Genomic DNA, 18,577 nt, shown 5'->3' with positions numbered 1-18,577 from the left:
TACTTTAATAACAGAATGATTTAACTTGAATTATCTGAACAAGGAGCTGGAGAATTCCCTGCCTCTACATGAAAGTGATTGTGATCTTCTCTTTACACAGCTATGAACACTGCCTCTACTCCCAGGATCCTCCACCCCAGCTGACACAAAACCATCCATTGCTCAATGTAGCTGGGGCTACAGGGAAACAGGGAAGGAAGTGAGACACAGTCCAGCCCCTCCACCCCTGGCCTTGTCCAGGCTGAGTGTCCATAGCCAATCCCAGTACTCAGTCAGCTGGTTCTCTTCCTTGAGGTCAAACTAAGGAGAGTTGTACTGAGAAGCTTTGTTTGCTTTTCAGGATTTGTCTGCAGCTGGGAGGAGCATAACATCAAAGCAAAAGCCTTGTCGTGGGGTAGATTGTGTCCCCCCTCAAAAGATATGTTGAAGTCCTAATCCCTGGTATGGATCAGTGTGACCTTGTTTGGAAATAGGGTCTTTGATGATGTTATTAATGTAAGGTCATACTGGAGTGTGGTGAGTTCTAATCCTGCATGACTGATGTCCTTATAAAAAGAGGAGAAGAGACGCAGAAAGAAGGCAGCCATGTGAAAACAAGGGCAGAGATTGGAGTTATGCGGCACAAACCAAGAAATGCCTGGGCCTACTGGAAGATGAGAAAGGATCTTCCTCTAGAGCCTTCAGAGAGAGGATGGCCATGCCAAAGGATTTAGTGTTATTTATACCCTGTTTTTTATACCCTAATTTCAGTCTTCTAGGCTCCAGAACTGTGAGACAATAAATTTCTGTTGTTCTAAGCCACCCAGTTTGTGGTCCCTTGTTACAGCAGTCCTAACTAGTGCAAGACTCATTTAGCTGCTGGGGGGAATCCAAACAACAACTAAAGGCTCCATTTGGGACAAGAGCATGAAGAGTTCCTAAGTGTAAGATCCCTCCATAGGAAAGAGGAAATCCAGGTGGTGAAAACAGGAAACAGTAGGAGACATTCTCCAGGGTCTCTCAGGTTTTGCCTCCATCTTTCCCCACCTTCAGCTCACTGTTTTAATATCTGGCAGTTCCTGCTCAGTGGAGACACAAGCTCAGATTTGGTTCTACCTGCAGAGAGAGCTACATAGGTAGCTGCGAGGATCACTTTGGCAAGGCACAGTAACCTTCTCACTGCCACTCCAAGCTGAAACAGTTCATATATTTCTCTCAAACGATAATTTCCTTCAAGACTGAAAATGCCTCTTAGTTCCCCATTTCTTCCAGTTCTTATGAAAGCTATAAAAAATGGGAGTTAGAATAATACCAGTGTTTTCTTTAAAAAATCAGGACAGCAGATGATGCCAAAGGATTTAGTGCTATTTACACACAGTATCCATGAAGATTATGATGGTGAAGATACTGATGTATAAAGTACACCCCCACAAACTTCTGAACAAAGCATGAGGCAGCTTTTTTTTTTCATTAATTTTTATTGTGCTTTAAGTGCAAGCTTACAAATCAAGTCAGTCTCTCATACAAAAATTGACATACACCTTGCTATACACTCCTAATTGCTCTCCCCCTAATAAGACAGCACAGTCCTTCCCTCCACTCTCTCTCCTCATGTCCGTTCAGGCAGTTTCTGGACCCCTCTACCCTCTCATCTCCCCTCCATACAGGAGATGCCAGTACAGTCTCTACTTGATCCAAGAAGCTCGTTCTTCACGAGTATCATCTTCCATCCCATATTCCGGTCCAATCCCTGTCTAAAGAGTTGGCTTTGTGAATGGTTCCTGTCTTGGGCTAACAGAATGTCTGGGGACCACAGCCTCCAGGATCCTTCTAGTCTCAGTCAGACCATTAAGTCTGGTCTTTTTATGAGAATTTGGGGTCTGCACCCCACTGCTCTCCTGCTCCCTCAGGGGCTCTCTGTTGTGTTCCCTGTCAGGGCAGTCATCACTTGTAGCAGGGCACCATTTAGTTCTTCTGGTCTCAGGCTGATGTAGTCTCTGATTTATGTGGGCCTTTCTGTCTCTTGGGGTCATAAATACCTTGTGTCCTTCGTGTTCTTCATTCTTCTTTGGTCCAGGTAGGTTGAGACCACTTGATGCATCTTAGTTGGCTGCTTGCTAGTGTTTAAGACCTCAGACACCACTCTCCAAAGTGGGATACAGAATATTTTCTTAATAGATTTTATTATGCCAATTGACTTAGATGTCCCCTAAAACCATGGTCCTCAAACCCCTGCCCCTGCTACGCTGGCCTTCAAAGCATTCAGTTTATTCAGGAAACTTCTTTGGTTTTGATTTAGTCTAGTTGTGTTGACCTCTCCTGTATTGTGTGTTCTCTTTCCCTTTGTGTAAAAAAAAAAAAACTTGTTTACTATCTAATTAGTGAAAACTCCTCTCCCTCCCTCCTCTTGTAATCATCAAATAATATTTTCTTCTCTGTTTAAACTATTTCTCGAGTTTTTTATTAGTGGTCTTAAATAATGTTTGTCCTTTTGCAACTGATTAACTTCACTCAGCATAATGTCTTCCAGGTTTCTCCATGTTATGAAATGTTTCATGGATTTATCATTGTTCTTTATAGAGGCATAGTATTCCACTGTATGAATATACCATAATTTATCCAGTCATCCATTGATGGGCACCTTGGTTGCTTCCAACTTTTTGCTGTTGTAAACAGTGCTGCAGTGAACAAGGGTGTGCATATATCTGTTCGTGTAAAGGCTCTATTTTTCTAGGATATAGTCTAAGGAGTGGAATTGCTGGATCCTATGGTAGTTCTATTTTTAGCTTTTGAAGGAAGCGCCAAATCGATTTCCAAAGTGGTTGTACCATTTGACATTCCCACCAGCAGTGTATAAGTATTCCAGTTTCTCCACAACCTCTCCAACATTTATTATTATGTGTTTTTTGGATTAATACCAGTCTAATGATCGTGAGCATTTCCTCATGTATCTGTTAGCAGCCTGAATGTCTTCTTTAGTGAAGTGCCTGTTAATATCCTTTGCCCATTTTTTAACTGGGTTATTTGTCCTTTTGTTGTTGAGTTTTTGCAGAATCATGTAGATTTTAGAGACCAGGCGTGGATTGGAACTGTCATAGCTAAAAACTTTTCCCAGTCTGTAGGTAATCTTTTTACTCTTTTAGTGAAGTCTTTGGATGAGCATGGGTGTTTGATTTTTAGGAGCTCCTTCCCACTTATCTGGTTTCTCTTCTGCATTTTTAGTAATGTTTTGTATACTGTTTATGCCATGTATTAGAGCTCCTAACATTGTCCTTATTTTTTCTTCTATGATCTTTATGTTTTAGATTTTATATTTAGGTCTTTGATCCATTTTGAGTTCATTTTTGTGCATGGTGTGAGGTATGGGTCTTGTTTCATTTTTTTGCAGTTGGATATCCAGTTATGCCAGCACCATTTGTTAAGGAGACTGTCTTTTCATCATTTAACTGACTTTGGGCCTTTGTCAAATATCAGCTGCTCATATGCGGATGGATTTATACCCGGATTCTCAATTCTGTTCCATTGGTCTATGTATCTGTTGTTGTACCAGTACCAGGCTGTTTTGATTACTGTGGTGGTATAATAGGTTCTAAAATCAGGTAGAGTGAGACCTCCCACTTAGTTCTTCTTTTTCAGTAATGCTTTATTTATCTGGGGTCTCTTGCCCTTCATATGAAGTTGGTGAGTTTTTTCTCCATCTCATTAAAAAATGGTGTTGGAATTTGGGTCAGAATTGCATTGTATCTATAGATGGCTTTTGGTAGAACAGAATTTTTACAATGTTAAGTCTTCCCATCCATGGGCAAGGTATGTTTTTCCACTTATGAAGGTCTCTTGGTTTCTTACAGTAGTGTCTTGTGGTTTCCATTGTATAGGTCTTTTATGTCTCTGGTAAAATTTATTCCCAAGTATTTTATCTTCTTGGGGGCTACTGTAAATGGTATTGATTTGGTGATTTCTTCTTCAATGTTCTTTTTGTTAGTACAGAGGAATCCAACTGACTTTTGTATGTCTATCTTGTATCTTGATCTCTGCTGAACTCTTCTATTAGTTTTCTTAAAAATTCTTTAGGGGTTTTCTGTGTATAAGATCATGTCACCTGCAAATAGAGACACTTTTACTTATTCCTTACCAATCTGGATGCCTTTTACTGCTTTATCTAGCCTAATTGCTCTGGCTAGGACCTCCAGCACAATGTTGATAATAAGGGGCATCCTTGTCTGGTTCCCATTCTCAAGGGGAATGCTTTCAGGCTCTCTCCATTTAGGATGATGTTGGCTGTTGGCTTTGTATAAATGCCCTTTATTATGTTGAGGAATGTTCCTTCTATTCCTATTTTGCTGAGAGTTTTTATCATGAATGGGTGTTGAACTTTGTCAAATGCCTTTTCTGCATCAATTGATAAGATCATGTGGTTCTTGCCTTTTGTTTTATTTATATAATGGATTACATCAATTGTTTTTCTAACACTGAACTATCCCTGCATACCTGGTATGAATCCCACTTGGTCCTGGTGAATTATTTTTTTGATATGTTGTTGAATTCTGTTAGCTAGAATTTTGTTGAGGCTTTTTGCATCTACGTTCATGAGGGATATAGGTCTGTAATTTTCTTTTTTTGCGATGTCTTTACCTGGTTTTGGTATCGGGGATATGCTGGCTTCATAAAATGAATTTGGGAGTATTCTGTCTTTTTCTATGCTCTGAAATACCTTTAGTAGTAGTGGTGTTAAACCTTCTCTGAAAGTCTGGTAGAACTCTGAAGTGAAGCCGTCCAGGACAGGACTTTTTTTTGCTGGGAGTTTTCTGATTACCTTTTCAATCTCTTCTTTTCTTATCAGTCTATTTAGTCATTCTACCTCTGTTTGTGTTAGTTTAGGCAGGTAGTGTGTTTCTAGGAATTTATCCATTTCTTCTAGGTTTTTCAAATTTGTTAGAGTACAATTTTCTAGTAATCTAATATGATTCTTTTAATTTCAGTTGGGTCTGTTGTGATATCGTCCATCTCATTTCTTATTCAGGTTATTTGTTTCCTTTACTGTTTTTCTTTTGTCAGTCTGGCCAATGGTTTATCAATTTTGCTTATTTTTTCAAAGAAACAGGTTTTCGTCTTGTTAACTCAATTGTTTTTCTGTTCTCTGATTCATTTAATTCTGCTCTAATTTTTATAATTTGTTTTCTTCTGGTGCCTGAGGGTTTCTTTTGTTGCTGTCTTTGTGTTCAAGTTGTAGGGACAGTTCTTTGATTTTGGCCCTTTCTTCTTTTTGTATGTTGTGTTTGTTGATAATAAATTGACCTCTTGAGCACTGTTTTCATAGTGTCCCAAAAGTTTTGATAGGAAGTGTTTTCATCCTCATTGTATTCTATGAATTTCTTTATTCCCTCCTTAACGTCTTCTATAACACAGTCTTTTTTTGAGCAGGGTATTGTTGTTTCCAAATATTTCATTTCTTTCCCTGGTTTTTCTGTTATTGATTTCTACGTTTATGGCTTCATGGTCTGAGAAAATGCTTTGTAACATTTCAATGTTTTAGATTCTGCAAAGGCTTGCTTTATGACCTAATATGTGGTCTATTCTAGAGAATGTTCCATGTGCACTAGAAAAGACAGTATACTTTGCAGCTGTTGGGTGGAGTGTTCTGTATATGTCTATGAGGTCAAGCTGTTTCATTGTGGCATTTAGATCTTCCATGTCTTTATTGAGCTTCTTTCTGGATGTCCTGTCCTTCACCGAAAGTGGTGTGTTGAAGTCTCCTACTATTATCGTGGAGCTGTCTATCTCACTTTTCAATGCTGTTAGAGTTTGTTTTATGTATCTTGCAGCCCCGTTATTGGGTGCATATTTAATATGGTTATATCTTCCTGGTAAATTGTCCCTTCAATCATTATGTAGTGTCCTTCTTTATCCTTTGTGGTGGATTTAACTTTAAAATCTATTTTGTCAGAAATTAATATTGCCACTCCTGCTCGTTTTTGATTGTTGTTTGCCGGATATGTTTTTTTCCATGCTTTGAATTTTAGTTTGTTTGTGTCTCTAAGGTGTGTCTTTTGTAGGCAGCATAATAGCTGGATTATGTTTTTATTTATCCAATCTGTAAACTCTCTGTCTCTTTATTGGTGCATTTAGTCCATTTACATTCAGTGTAAATATAGATAGGTATGATTTTAGTGCTGTCATTTAGATGCTTTTTTGTGTGTATTGTTGACCGTTTCATTTTTCCACTTTCTTTTTTGTGCTGAGAAGTTGTCCTTTGTAAATTGTGTGTTCCTCTTTTTCATTGTAGTTGAATTTGTTTTTGCTCAGTCTTTTTTTTTATCTTGGTTTTTATTTTGAAGTATGAGATTGTTAGTCTTCTTTGTGGTTACCTTAGTATTTATTCCTATTTTTCTAAGTATAAACCTAACTTGTATCTCCCTGTATCACCTTGATTTCCTCTCCATATGGAAGATCTATGCCTACTGTATTTAGTCCCTCTTTATTGATTGTCATTTTTTACATAATGACATCAGTGATTCCCTGTTTTGAGCATTTTGGGTTTTTTTAATCTTATTTTATATTTGTAATTTCCCTATCTGAGTTGATATCAGGATGCTCTGTTCTGTGTCCTTGTGTTGTGTTGATAGCTGATATTATTGATTTTCTAACCAAAGAATTCCCTTTAGTATTTCTTATAGTTTTGGTTTGTTTTTTGCAAATTCTCTAAGCTTGTGTTTATCTGTAAATGACTTAATTTCACCTCCATATTTGAGAGACAGTATATGTGACACTGGATATATGATTCTTGGCTGGAAATTTTTCTCCTTCAACACTGTATATATGTCATCCCGTTGCCTTCTTGCCTGCATGGTTTCTGCCGAGTAGTCCGAACTTATTCTCATTGATTCTTCTTTGTAGGTGACTTTTCATTTATCCCTGGCTGCTCTTAAAATTTTCTCTTTATCTTTGGTTTTGGCAAGTTTGATGATAATATGTCTTGGTTATTTTCTTTTGGATCTACCTTGTATGGGGTTCGATAAGCATCCTGGATAGATATCTTTTAATCTTTCATGATGTCAGGGAAATTTTCTGCCAACAAATCTTCAACAATTCTCTCTGTATTTTTTTTATCTCTCCCTGTTCTGGAATTCCAATCACACACAAGTTTTTCTTCTTGATAGAGTCCCACATGATTCTTAGGTTTTCTTCTTTTTAAAAAAATATTCTTTTATCTGATTTTTCTTCAAATATATTGGTGCCAAGTACATTATCCTCCATCTCCCAAATTCTGCATCCCAGTTCCTCAATTCTGTTCCTCTGACTTCCTATTGAGTTGTCTCTGTAATTTTATTGTTAATCTTTTGAATTTCTGATTGCTGTCTCTATATGGATTCTTTCAGCTTATTAAATTTTTCTTTTTGTTCTTGAATAATCTTTTTAATTTGTTCAACTGCTTTTGTATGTGTTCCTTGGCTTCTTCTGCACATTGTCTGATTTCGTTCCTGATGTCATCCCTGATGTCTTGAAGCATTCTGTATATTAATCTTTTGTATTCTACATCTGGCAATTCCAGAAATATATCTTCATCTGGGAGAGACCTTGATTCTCTGTTCTGGGATGCTGAAGGCCTTCCCCCAAGTGTCAGTGAGGAAGGAGCATCTCTGTTCTCTAGAGCACTCTGATGCGTGGGCTCTGAAGCTGTACCTGAGGCACCCAGTGCTTATACCTATAAAGACTGGTAGGCACCCGTATCCTCAGAACCCTTTTGCAGGTAGCTAGGTGGCATGGTTGGAGCCTCAGCCCTCAGGTCTCTGCTGTGGGTAGGTGAGGGCTCTGTTTAATAGGTAGAGTGGTATCAGACCTCCAAAACCGGCCTCTCCACGGCACAGCTGAAACAATTACAGTCAGACCTATAACAGATTTGCCTTTGTATTATAATAGCCACCTGGTTCCACGAAGGGGTAAAAGCCAAAGTCTGTGGCTTTCTTATACCTGGACTGGAGCACTTCTGCGCTGATCTTCCAGTTTAGGGGAGTTGGGAAATTATTTTTCCCCTGTTTGTTTATTTGCTACTTCTCCCACGTCAGGAGAATGGGTCAGAAAAAGCACAGCACTTTTATCTCAGGCCCAGGGAAATCGAATGTTAATGAAGCCGGCTGGGGCAGAGAGGGGAGGGATCAGATAGATAGGAGAGAGTAGCTCAGTAAAATAGACAAAATCACTTTTCTTGTGTTGCACTGTCTTATCTCAGATTTCAGATGTGTGTGTAGCCCATGTGCACTGCCTGAGTCCCCACCGAGATTGCCCCAGGGGGGTTAGGGCTATGTCCTATACTTGCCTTGTCTCAGGAAACTACTATCAGCCCCACCACATTCACGCCAAAGAACAGCACCAAGGAATCAAATCTGAGGCACTGTGCAGGCTCGGCAACTCGTCGCTGCTTTTGCATGGTCTCTTGCTCCCCTGTCACTCAGGTCGATTCCTTAGTTCTGTGCTTGATGGCCAGGGTTTGTAGATTGTCATATATGTAATCAATTTACTTGTTTTTTGGGGGTCTTTGTTGCAAGAGGGTTCAGTGGAAGCTTCTGCCAAGTTAGCCATTTTGGCCCCACCCCTCTGAGGCAGCTTTTTATGAAGGGCACATATAAAAGAACTCAGTTGAAATAGGAAATGTAAAAGTGGTGATAACTCATCTTGGAAAGCTGGGCTGCAGGCAGGCATATTAACCACATGTTAGAGATGGAGAGAACGCAGCAGTAAGAGTTTAACAATTCCCACTCCACCGTGGCTTTCTCCTGTCTGTCCTTCTATGTGGTATCCTTTTTCTCCATCTCCTTGCTCTGTGTTAGGCTGGTCACTGCTGACAGGTGAAAGTCACACTACCTCTCCTGGAACAGCACAGGATGACTGAACAAGCGAAATGGATTTGTGAGGACACAGGACAACTCCAATCTCTGGGACTACTCTATGAGCCTCCTGCCTTGACCATTTCAATATTGCATCCACATCATAACGCAAAAAACTAAACCCATTGCCTCTGAGTTGATTCTGACTCATAATGACACTATAGGAGAGAGTAGAACAGGTCCATAGGATTTCCAAGAGGCAGCTGGTGGATTCAAACTGCCAACCTTTTGGTTGGCAGCCAAGCTCTTAACCACTGCACCACTAGGGCTTCTATCACAGATTTCAGAAAATCTAATCATGTCATTCAACTGCTAAAAATTATTTAATAACTTTCTGCCTATCACCCAGGTGTAAAATCTAAACTTGATTTGGCATCTGAGGGCTTTCACAACTTAGACAGCCTATCTTTTCATCTCTATTCTCACACTCATTATCACCCCCTTTCTCCCATCATAACTTACTTGATGCTCTAGGCACAACAATATGTCACCCTTCCTTCCATAGACAAGCTGTGTACTTTTGTAAATCTGTGCTTTTTTAATATACACTGATCATGTCAACTAAAATTCTGTTTCCCACCATCTTCACCTGGAGCCCTTATTCAAATCTGCCTGAAATCTTCAGGCAGAATTTTCTGTTGCCTCTATCCCACTTTAGAGGCCCTGGTGGCAGAGTGGTTAAAAGCTCCGCTGCTAACCAAAAGGTTGGCAATTCGAATTCACCAGCTGCTACTTGGAAACCCTATCGGGCAGTTCTACTCTGTCCTATAGGGTCGCTATGAGTTGAAATTGACCTGACAGCAATGAGTTTGGTTTTTGTTTACCCTACTTTAAGCAATGAATAAGTAGTTTAGAGTGCCCACTACGCTCCAGGTACTGTACTAGATGCTGACACCGCAATATTATGCTGTTAGTTTCATTTGAGTCAGCTCTGACTTTGTTATGTATAACAGAATGAGACTTCACCTCGTCCTGCACCATCTTCATGATCATTGGTATGTTTGAGCTCACTGTTTAGAACAGTGAGCAGAAAAACAAGAAACCCTGTCCTTGCCATTATGGAACTTACATGGACCTTACTTACAAATGTCATGAATGTAATCATTGTTCAAAGTACTACAGTGGAAATGCACATGGGCTTTGGGAGTAAATAACAAGTATAACTGGTTTTAGGAGGTCAGGGAAGGCTTTCTTAAATTAGTGATTTTTAGTTGAGATCTGATGGAAAAACTAGGCAGGGTGGGGGGAATATAGGCCAGTTCTACTCAAGCCCTCATCTGCAGACCCATTCTAATCCTTGGACTTTTTGTCACTGTGCTGCAACAACATAAGTTCAGAAATGGAGGGTAAGCATTTAGAAATTTTTAGAGTAATTTTATATCTTTTGAATCTAATAAAAAAGAAACTTGTATTTTGTGAGTCTTTTTTATTCATTTTATTTTTCTAGTATTTCATTTTTGTTGTACTTATAAAAGTATCAGTCTGTGATGGATTAGAAACTTTAAAAACAACTGGTCTTTCATCAGCAACAGTCTGGGGAGCGCTCCCCCAGGCAGAAGGAAAATGTATGCAAAAGCCTGTACTGGGACAGACCATGGCTCTGGACAAAGGCCCTTGTGGATCACCCCAGAGAGTAGGGTGCATGGCGGAAATAGAGCCAAAGCTAGAGACAGGGTTTCTGAGGGTATCAGCTTATAGATGTGGCTGAAGCAGTAATTATTGCTGCAATCAACCAGGGAGAGAGGATGAAACCAAAGCAGAAGAGGAAAAAGCCTAGGAAAAATGAAGTTTTGATACATACTACAATATGGATGGAGTCTGAAGACATGCTGAGTGCAGTAAGTTAATCACAAAAGGACAAATAATATATGACCTCATGTAATGGTTAAGACCTTAGCTGCTAACCAAAAGGTCGGCAGTTCAAGTCCACCAGCCACTTCTTGGAAACCCTAAGGGGCAGTTCTAGTCTGTCCTAGAGGGTCACTGTGAGTGGGAATCTAGATGGCAATGGTTTTTTTTAATGGGTCACTTATATAAAAAGACAGGAAAAGTCAAATATATATAGACCAATTTATTAATGGTTACCAGGGGTGGGGAGGGAGAGGGAAATGGGGTTAACGGTGATGGAAAAATCACATTAAGGGTAAGACTGCACAATGATTACTGTAATTGCTGTCAATAAGTTGTACACCTGTAAAAAGATGAATTGGCAGAAGTTGTGTGATAGACATATTTACAATAATGACGTACACAAAAAGAGTAGCTGCTGAAGCTGTTTATGTACAAGCAAAAACCTCATGTGATTTGGTTCCTTGGTTTGGAGGTTTCGGGTCATGGATTCATAGGATACCCCAGTTAATTGGCCTAATAATGTGTTTAGTGCTTCTGTTCTACCTCCTAGCTAGTTGTGTAGGGTCCGGGGTCTTAAAAGCTTGCAAGCAGCCGTCCAAGGCACAACAATTGCTCTCTTTGCCTGGAGCAACAGAGGAAGAACGAGAGTCAGGAACAGGTGTAGGAAATGGAATGTGTGGCTAATTGCCTTCATGAACAAGTGCCTTCTTTGGCATGAGACCAGAAGAACTGGATGGTGCCTGGCTACCATTACTGAACATTTTGATCAAAGTTTCTATAGAATAATTCGGATCAAAGGAAAGAAAATGCAGAACAGAATTTAAAAATCTCATGGATTCCAGACTTTATGGAGCCATGAAGGCTGTATGAATCCCTGAAACTATTGCCCTGAAATAATCTTTAAACCCTAAATCAAAAATATCCCGTAATATCTTCTTAAAATCAAACAAAAGTTTAGCTAGCTTAATTAGTAAAAAATGTCTGTCTTGAGCATTATGCTCTTTTAAGATCTATATGGGATCAAACTGACAATAGCAACTTGAAAGATTAGATGGGAACCTTAGGGGACAGTGAGTTTATGTTAATGGGGGAGGAACAACTCTGAAAAGGAGGGTGAAAATGGTTGTACAACTCAAAGAATATAATCAATGTCACTGAATTGTACATGTAGAAATGGTTGAATTGGTGTAGGTTTTGCTGTGTATATTTTCAACAACAACAAAATAAAAATTTTAAAAAGGGAAAGAGATACTGTACTTGGAGGTTAATGGGGCACAAGTGGTTTTTTGTTGTAGCTCATTGAATTTTTGTTTAAATGGGAAAAATCTGAGCATTTTTAAAAACTGATAAATTCAAGTTGAGACAGGGAAGTTGAATATGAAGGTACAGAAAATATAATCAATAGTTTCTTTTTTTCTGAGAAAATGAATGGGGTTGGTGTCCAAAGCATGGGTAAGAAAGTGAGCTTAATCCTATAATGGATAGGTAGACCAAAACAACAGACTGTAAAATCTAAGCTGACTAAGGAAGAAGGGAATAAAGGAAAGACGGACCATCAGAAGAAAGTAGATGCATCAATGGATTGAGGTTTTTGTGAGGTTTTAGAATGTCATTGTGGATAAGAGTGAACATGTTAGCTAACGGAAAAGATCATTATGGTCCAAGCGGGGAATCTTTGATTTAGTGCTTTTGGAAGAAAATATATAGCCCCATTTCTTTCCTGTGTAACTGTATTTTTCTTTGATGTTCTGTATTTCTTTTTCAAGCCTTCTTTTGAACAATGTTATCTAAGTTCTTTTGAGGCTATGGAGAGGAATTTGTCTGACTTTCCCCCCACCCACCCACCCGGGGGATTCTCAATCTATGTTATTTTTCTCTTTTGCTTCTATTTCTTTAGGCGTTAAATGTGTGTTGGCTTACTTATATATGCTGTATCTATGCCAAGAAATATGGAAGACAGCTTCCTGGCCAACTGACTAGAAGAGATCCATATTTATGCCTATTCCCAAGAAAGGTGATCCAACCAAATGTGGAAATTATAGAACAATATCATTAATATCACACGCAAGCAAAATTTTGCTTAAGATCATTCAAAAATGGCTGCAGCAGTATGCTGACAGGGAACTGTCAGAAATTCAGGCTGGTTTCAGAAGAGGATGTGGAACCAGGGATATCATTGCTGATGTCAGATGGATCCTGGCTGAAAGCAGAGAATACCAGAAGGATGTTTACCTGTGTTTTATTGACTATGCAAAGGCATTCAACTGTGTGGATCATAACAAACTATGGATAACACTGAGAAGAATGGGAATTCCAGAACACTTAATTGTGCTCATGAGGAAACTTTACATAGATCAAGAGACAGTTGTTCAGACAGAACAAGGCGGTACTGATTGATTTAAAGTCAGGAAAGGTTTGCGTCAGGGTTGTATTCTTTCACCATACCTATTCAATCTGTATTCTGAGCAAATAATCTGAGAAGCCGGACTATATGAAGAACAGGGCATCAGGATTGGAGGAAGACTCATTAACAACCTGCGTTATGCAGATGACACAACTTTCCTTGCTGAAAGTGAAGAGGACTTGAAGCACTTACTAATGAAGACCAAAGACCACAGCCTTCAGTATGGATTACATCTCGACATAAAGAAAACAAAAATCCTCACAACTGGACCAATGAGCAACATCAGGATAAAGGGAGAAAAGATTGAATTTCTCAAGGATTCCATTTTACTTGGATCCACAATCAACAACCATGGAAGCAGCAGTGAAGAAATCAAAAGACACATTGCACTGGGTAAATCTGCTGCAAAGGACCTCTTTAAAGTGTTGAAGAGCAAAGATGTCATCCTGAAGACTAAGGTGCACCTGACCCAAGCCATGGTATTTTCAATCGCATCGTATGCATGTGAAATCTGGACAATGAATAAGGAAGACCGAAGAAGAATTGACACCTTTGAATTGTGGTTTCGGCAAAGAATATTGAATATACCATGGACTGCCAAAGGAATGAACAAATCTATCTTAGAAGAAGTATAACTAGAATGCTCCTTAGAAGCAAGGATGGCAAGACTGCGTCTTACATACTTCAGACATGTTGTCAGGAGGGATCAGTCTCTGGAGAAGGACATCATGCTTGGCAGAGTACAGGGTCAATGGAAAAGAGGAAGACTCTCAACGAGGTGGATTGATGCAGTGGCTGCAACAATGAGCTCAAGCATAACAACGAATGTAAAGTTGGCTCAGGACCGGGCAGTGTTTCGTTCTGTTGTGCACAGGGTCACTAAGAGTCAGAACCGATTCAATGGCACCTAACAACAATAGCAACAATGCATAGATGCTGGGCTGCTACTCTTCTGGCTATTAATTGCTTCTGCAGCAGTTCCATTCAGGCCAGCTATCCCTGAAGAACACTGAGGGGAAGGACGAGAAGAATGAGCTGAGCAGTTCCAGCTTCAATCTGGGTTTATTTCTAACAAACAAATTGGAGTGTCCTCTGCCTCATGCTACATCTGCCCCTAGAATTCAGAATTTGGGGAGCCAGAGGCTCATATGGAAGCTCAAAGTCTCAGAAATGCTGCTATCAGTGCCACCACTTCCTCTTTTACCTTCTTCATCTAATGCAATCCCCTGTGCCTAAAAGGCTGGCCACAAACGATTCTATCTCCCATGCCTTGTTGTCAGGTGGAATTAGGTCTCTCTGAGGACACTGCTCTTCCACTCCTAGATCTCTTCCACCTAATCAAAGAATCATCTGATGGGCCTTTGAGAATTATGACACTTTTTGAGCAGGGATCACACTCTGGCAGCCCACAGACAGAATCTGGCAGATCATTTTGTTTGGCCTGTATAGTTTTTGAAAGACAGAAATATTTTGTATAAAAATCCAACTTTCCAGATTCTTTATAAAAATGTCAGATGACCTGGAAATCCCTAATGGCAGCTTTTCTGCACGGCAAAATTCTGCTGGGTCTGAGAGATGGCCGCCCTCTTTACACAGCTGTGCCATTTCCTGCCAACCTCCCTATTCCATACTGCCTGAAATTTGGCTGCCTTCAGAGTTTCCTGGCCACCTAACCCCTATTTTTAGAAGAGTTATGTAGTATTGCTGTAATATTCTTTCCCCAGAGTCCAAATTTTCACTCTGTTTGGCAGGTAGGCTTTATAGATTGTGTTTGGAGTTTGTGGCTATTTTTTGGTAGATAATTTTGTCTTCCCTCAGAATGGATTTTCTTCTCCATTTTTTATTATTTTAATTTTTAGAGTCACAATTTATATTTATCATTTGTTATTTAGTGTATTTAAAGGGAGAAAAATACAGCAAAAATGTTTTTACTTCACCATCTAAACCTGAAGTCTACTTCACCTGACTTTCTGATACCTTGTATTTCTAAAATAGTTACCAAAATAGACTTGAAAATTCTTGATAATCAGAAAGGATAAAGTTGTTGATAAAATGCTTTAAGTCCTAAAAAACAAAGCTACTGTGATTATCACATACAGAGTAAGTAGTGTCCTATGCACTAACAGGAGAATCAAGTAACAAAACAGAAGAAACTTTTAACAAACCTGTTTCTTCTGTGTTTCATTTTCTTTAGGTTTTCATGGTAATCTAGATAATGCAAACAAAAATATATGCTTCCTTTTAAAAAAAAAAAATTTAAACGTAAGAGGTGAAGGAAACTCCTAACTGGAGGCTATCCATGGATAGATTTCAAAACATACCTTCAAAATTCTCTGAATTTATTATGTTATGCAAGTGGACTTGGACATTTTTCTTGATTGAGAATCTGTAATCTCAAAGATTAAGGAGCACTGATCAGAGTCCAACCCCATCATTTTCGACTGGGGTTAGGATGTAATTTCCCTTGGTGTCCTCCCTGCCTCCATTCTTGCACCTCTGCCATCCATTCTTCCATGGAGCATGCAGGAGATTCTTTTAAAAATATAATCAGCTGTTCACCTGTTTAAAACCTTCTAAAGGTTTCTCAATGCACTTATGATAAAATCTAAACTCCTCAGCATAGCTTTCAAGGCCCTACGGGATCCAGCCACTTCCTCCTCTCTAACCTGAGTCTCCTCCCATTTCTTGTCCCCTCTCTTTGCTTTGAGCCATCACACTGACCTCCTTTGTGTTCCTAAATAAACAAGTTCATAGGGTCTTCTCACTTGCTGTTTTCTCTGCTTATAATGCTTGTCCCCTAGCAATTTTATAGCCTGGCTCCTCCTTGTCATTCAGGCCTCAGCTCAAGTGTCCTGTCCCTGATCTCCAGTCTAAAAGTATCCCTCGGTCACTATCCAATGCATTATCCTATTTTATTTATTTCACAGCATCCACAACCATCTGAAACCATCTTGCTCATGCCTCACCCTCTAGCAATACAGGCTCCTTAAGAACAGGGGCCATGTCTTTCTTCTTCACTACTATATCCCCAGATCACTAGCTGAATGACTGAATGAATTTTATAGGTGACAAAAGTAGGACTTATCTAGAAAAAAGGGCCCATACAAAGTCCCACAGCTCGTCACTGGCAGAGATCATTTAATCCATACTTCCTGATGATCAGTCCAGAACCCTTAAATTCAGCATAAAGACATCACACTAAGAATGCTTAGAAGGTAACGATGATGTTGATGTTGTGTGCCAAATATTATTTTGCCAATCTTAATGAAAATTTAAGTTTGCAAGATTGCACTGGGTTTTTGATCATACATTAAATTTATATATATGTACATATACCCGTATATATTCATATGATAAAGTCCTTTCATAAAAAATGGATTCTCTGATAGATTCTAAAGGCTGTACACTGGTTTCAATTAGATTTACTAAGAATTTTTTAGGAGCAGTCTAATCAACAGATAGTCATTCAATTTTAGTCTATTTACCATTATAACCAAATGCAGTATTTATTAGCTGTGTTTGTAGAAGCAATATTTATCTTCAAAGAAATGGCATGCAATGCTATAATTTAGCATTCCACACAGTTCTTCAACCTCTTACAGTAATAAGGCTCATAATATGGCAATAATAATGCTATTAAAGTTAAATATATATAATTTCTTTGTCCTCCTAAGAAGTCACATTGCTAGTGAGTTTAAATTATCTTTCTCAGATTCCAGCAAGTAAGCAATTAAATGCCAGGGTTGCTAATTGCATAAATTACTCCTGAATGACTCCAAGGCAGATGAATCCCTGTAAACTGGTGGTATGAATCTTCTGTTTGACAAAAAATCAGAGCCATATTCAATGCCGAGAACTATGGCATGGAGGATCACCAGTGTAAAGGGGAAAAACAACCACAAAAGGTTTAAAAAAGACTAAAAAAGTCTTCACATTGTCACAGTGAAGCAAAAATGAAAGTTGCCTTTTACAAAAGCTACAAAAAGTTCTTCTAAAAAGGGACATTGTTAAAAAAAAAAAAAAAAAGTGGGGTTTGTATTTAGTTTGAGACATTTCATTCCTACAATAAAGCAGTGGCCTGATTAAAGTCATGGGGCTGGAAAGGGTTTGCAGTCTCAGACTTAAGCAGAAAAAGAGGAGTCTTTTAAACTCATGATGCCGAGGAATACCCTGGAAAGAGAGAGCTTCCAGGCTGCCTCATTGCCTACTGCACGCTTGGAACACACTGGAAGCTTGGAAGGGATGTTAACTAATGAAGAACCTTTACAACACAGAAGTGGTTCTCTGTATTTAATTGAAATTTCAGCACTGTTAAATTAAACCCAAATCCACATTTTGAAATGGAGAAGGGTGTGTAGATTTGAGGCTATTCACACAAGTTAGGGTGATACTCCCTTCCTGAAGCCTTGACTCTCAAGAAGCTACTCCATAGGCATCAGCACTACAAAGGCAGGAGCTATGAAGTCAAGAGGAAACTTGAGAGGTGAACATTGCAGACTGTCATTCTGTCTTCCTGGCTTGGAATTACGAGACGACACAACCTTTAAAACTTAAAAATCTTTTCTGCCTTTAGAATTTGATGCCTGGACTATAAACCAACCAAGTCAATGAGGACGTTGGCCTGAGTCATCAGCTCTGGTATTTCTAATTCTAAATACTTTATATATTAAAGTCTTCTAATCTCAGCTCCAGTCAAAATGTACATCAAGCACCTTGGACTCGGCCTTTTAAACACTCTGCATTCCAGGTCCTTCCTCAGCAAACTGAATCCTACTCCTTGTTATCTGTGAATTCCACACAAAAATAGAGAAATATCCTGGCAGGGATGGAGTGAGTGTAAGAGTGTATGTAAGACAAGCAGTTTCTGGTAAGAGATGACAAAAACCCTGAGATTTCCTAACTCCATCAACGTACCAATAATTTAAGCATCAGTAGAGACTAGGTTATCAGAATGTGTGATACCTATCACTGGAATTATTAAAACAGCATCAGAATCATTCACTGAGATTCTGAAAGGCAAAGTTAGACTTGCCGTTAAATTTGATTAAGTTATTTTTCTGTTCAAAACTTTCAATGATACTGATATCCTGCCATAGTCAATCCTGCCTTTCCAGGCCCCTCTAACACTTTGCTGTAATCCCATTCATTGTGGAGATATCGCTTCCACTCAACGGTGGTATATTGGCCTTGTCCTACAAACTCCGATGTTAACTGCCTCATCCCATACTTTTGGTCACATAAGACATCCTTTCCAAATCCTTTACATCATCTCAAGTCCCCTCCTTTCCTGATAATCCCAGCCTTCACTGATCCTTCCATAATGGGATCCCTATCAAACCAGGCACCACACCACTTAACTTCAGCATGCACTTCACAACTAAAATGAAAATTCTGTAAATAAAGGGCCAAATATCTTCTATTTCTTCATAAAGAAGAAACTCTAGGCATAATGGTGAACACT

This window comes from Elephas maximus, chromosome 2 (genome assembly GCF_024166365.1).
Source record: "Elephas maximus indicus isolate mEleMax1 chromosome 2, mEleMax1 primary haplotype, whole genome shotgun sequence".
NCBI lineage: Eukaryota > Metazoa > Chordata > Mammalia > Proboscidea > Elephantidae > Elephas > Elephas maximus.
The sequence above is the reverse complement of the archived record's forward strand: the minus strand, read 5'-3'. Positions refer to the sequence as shown.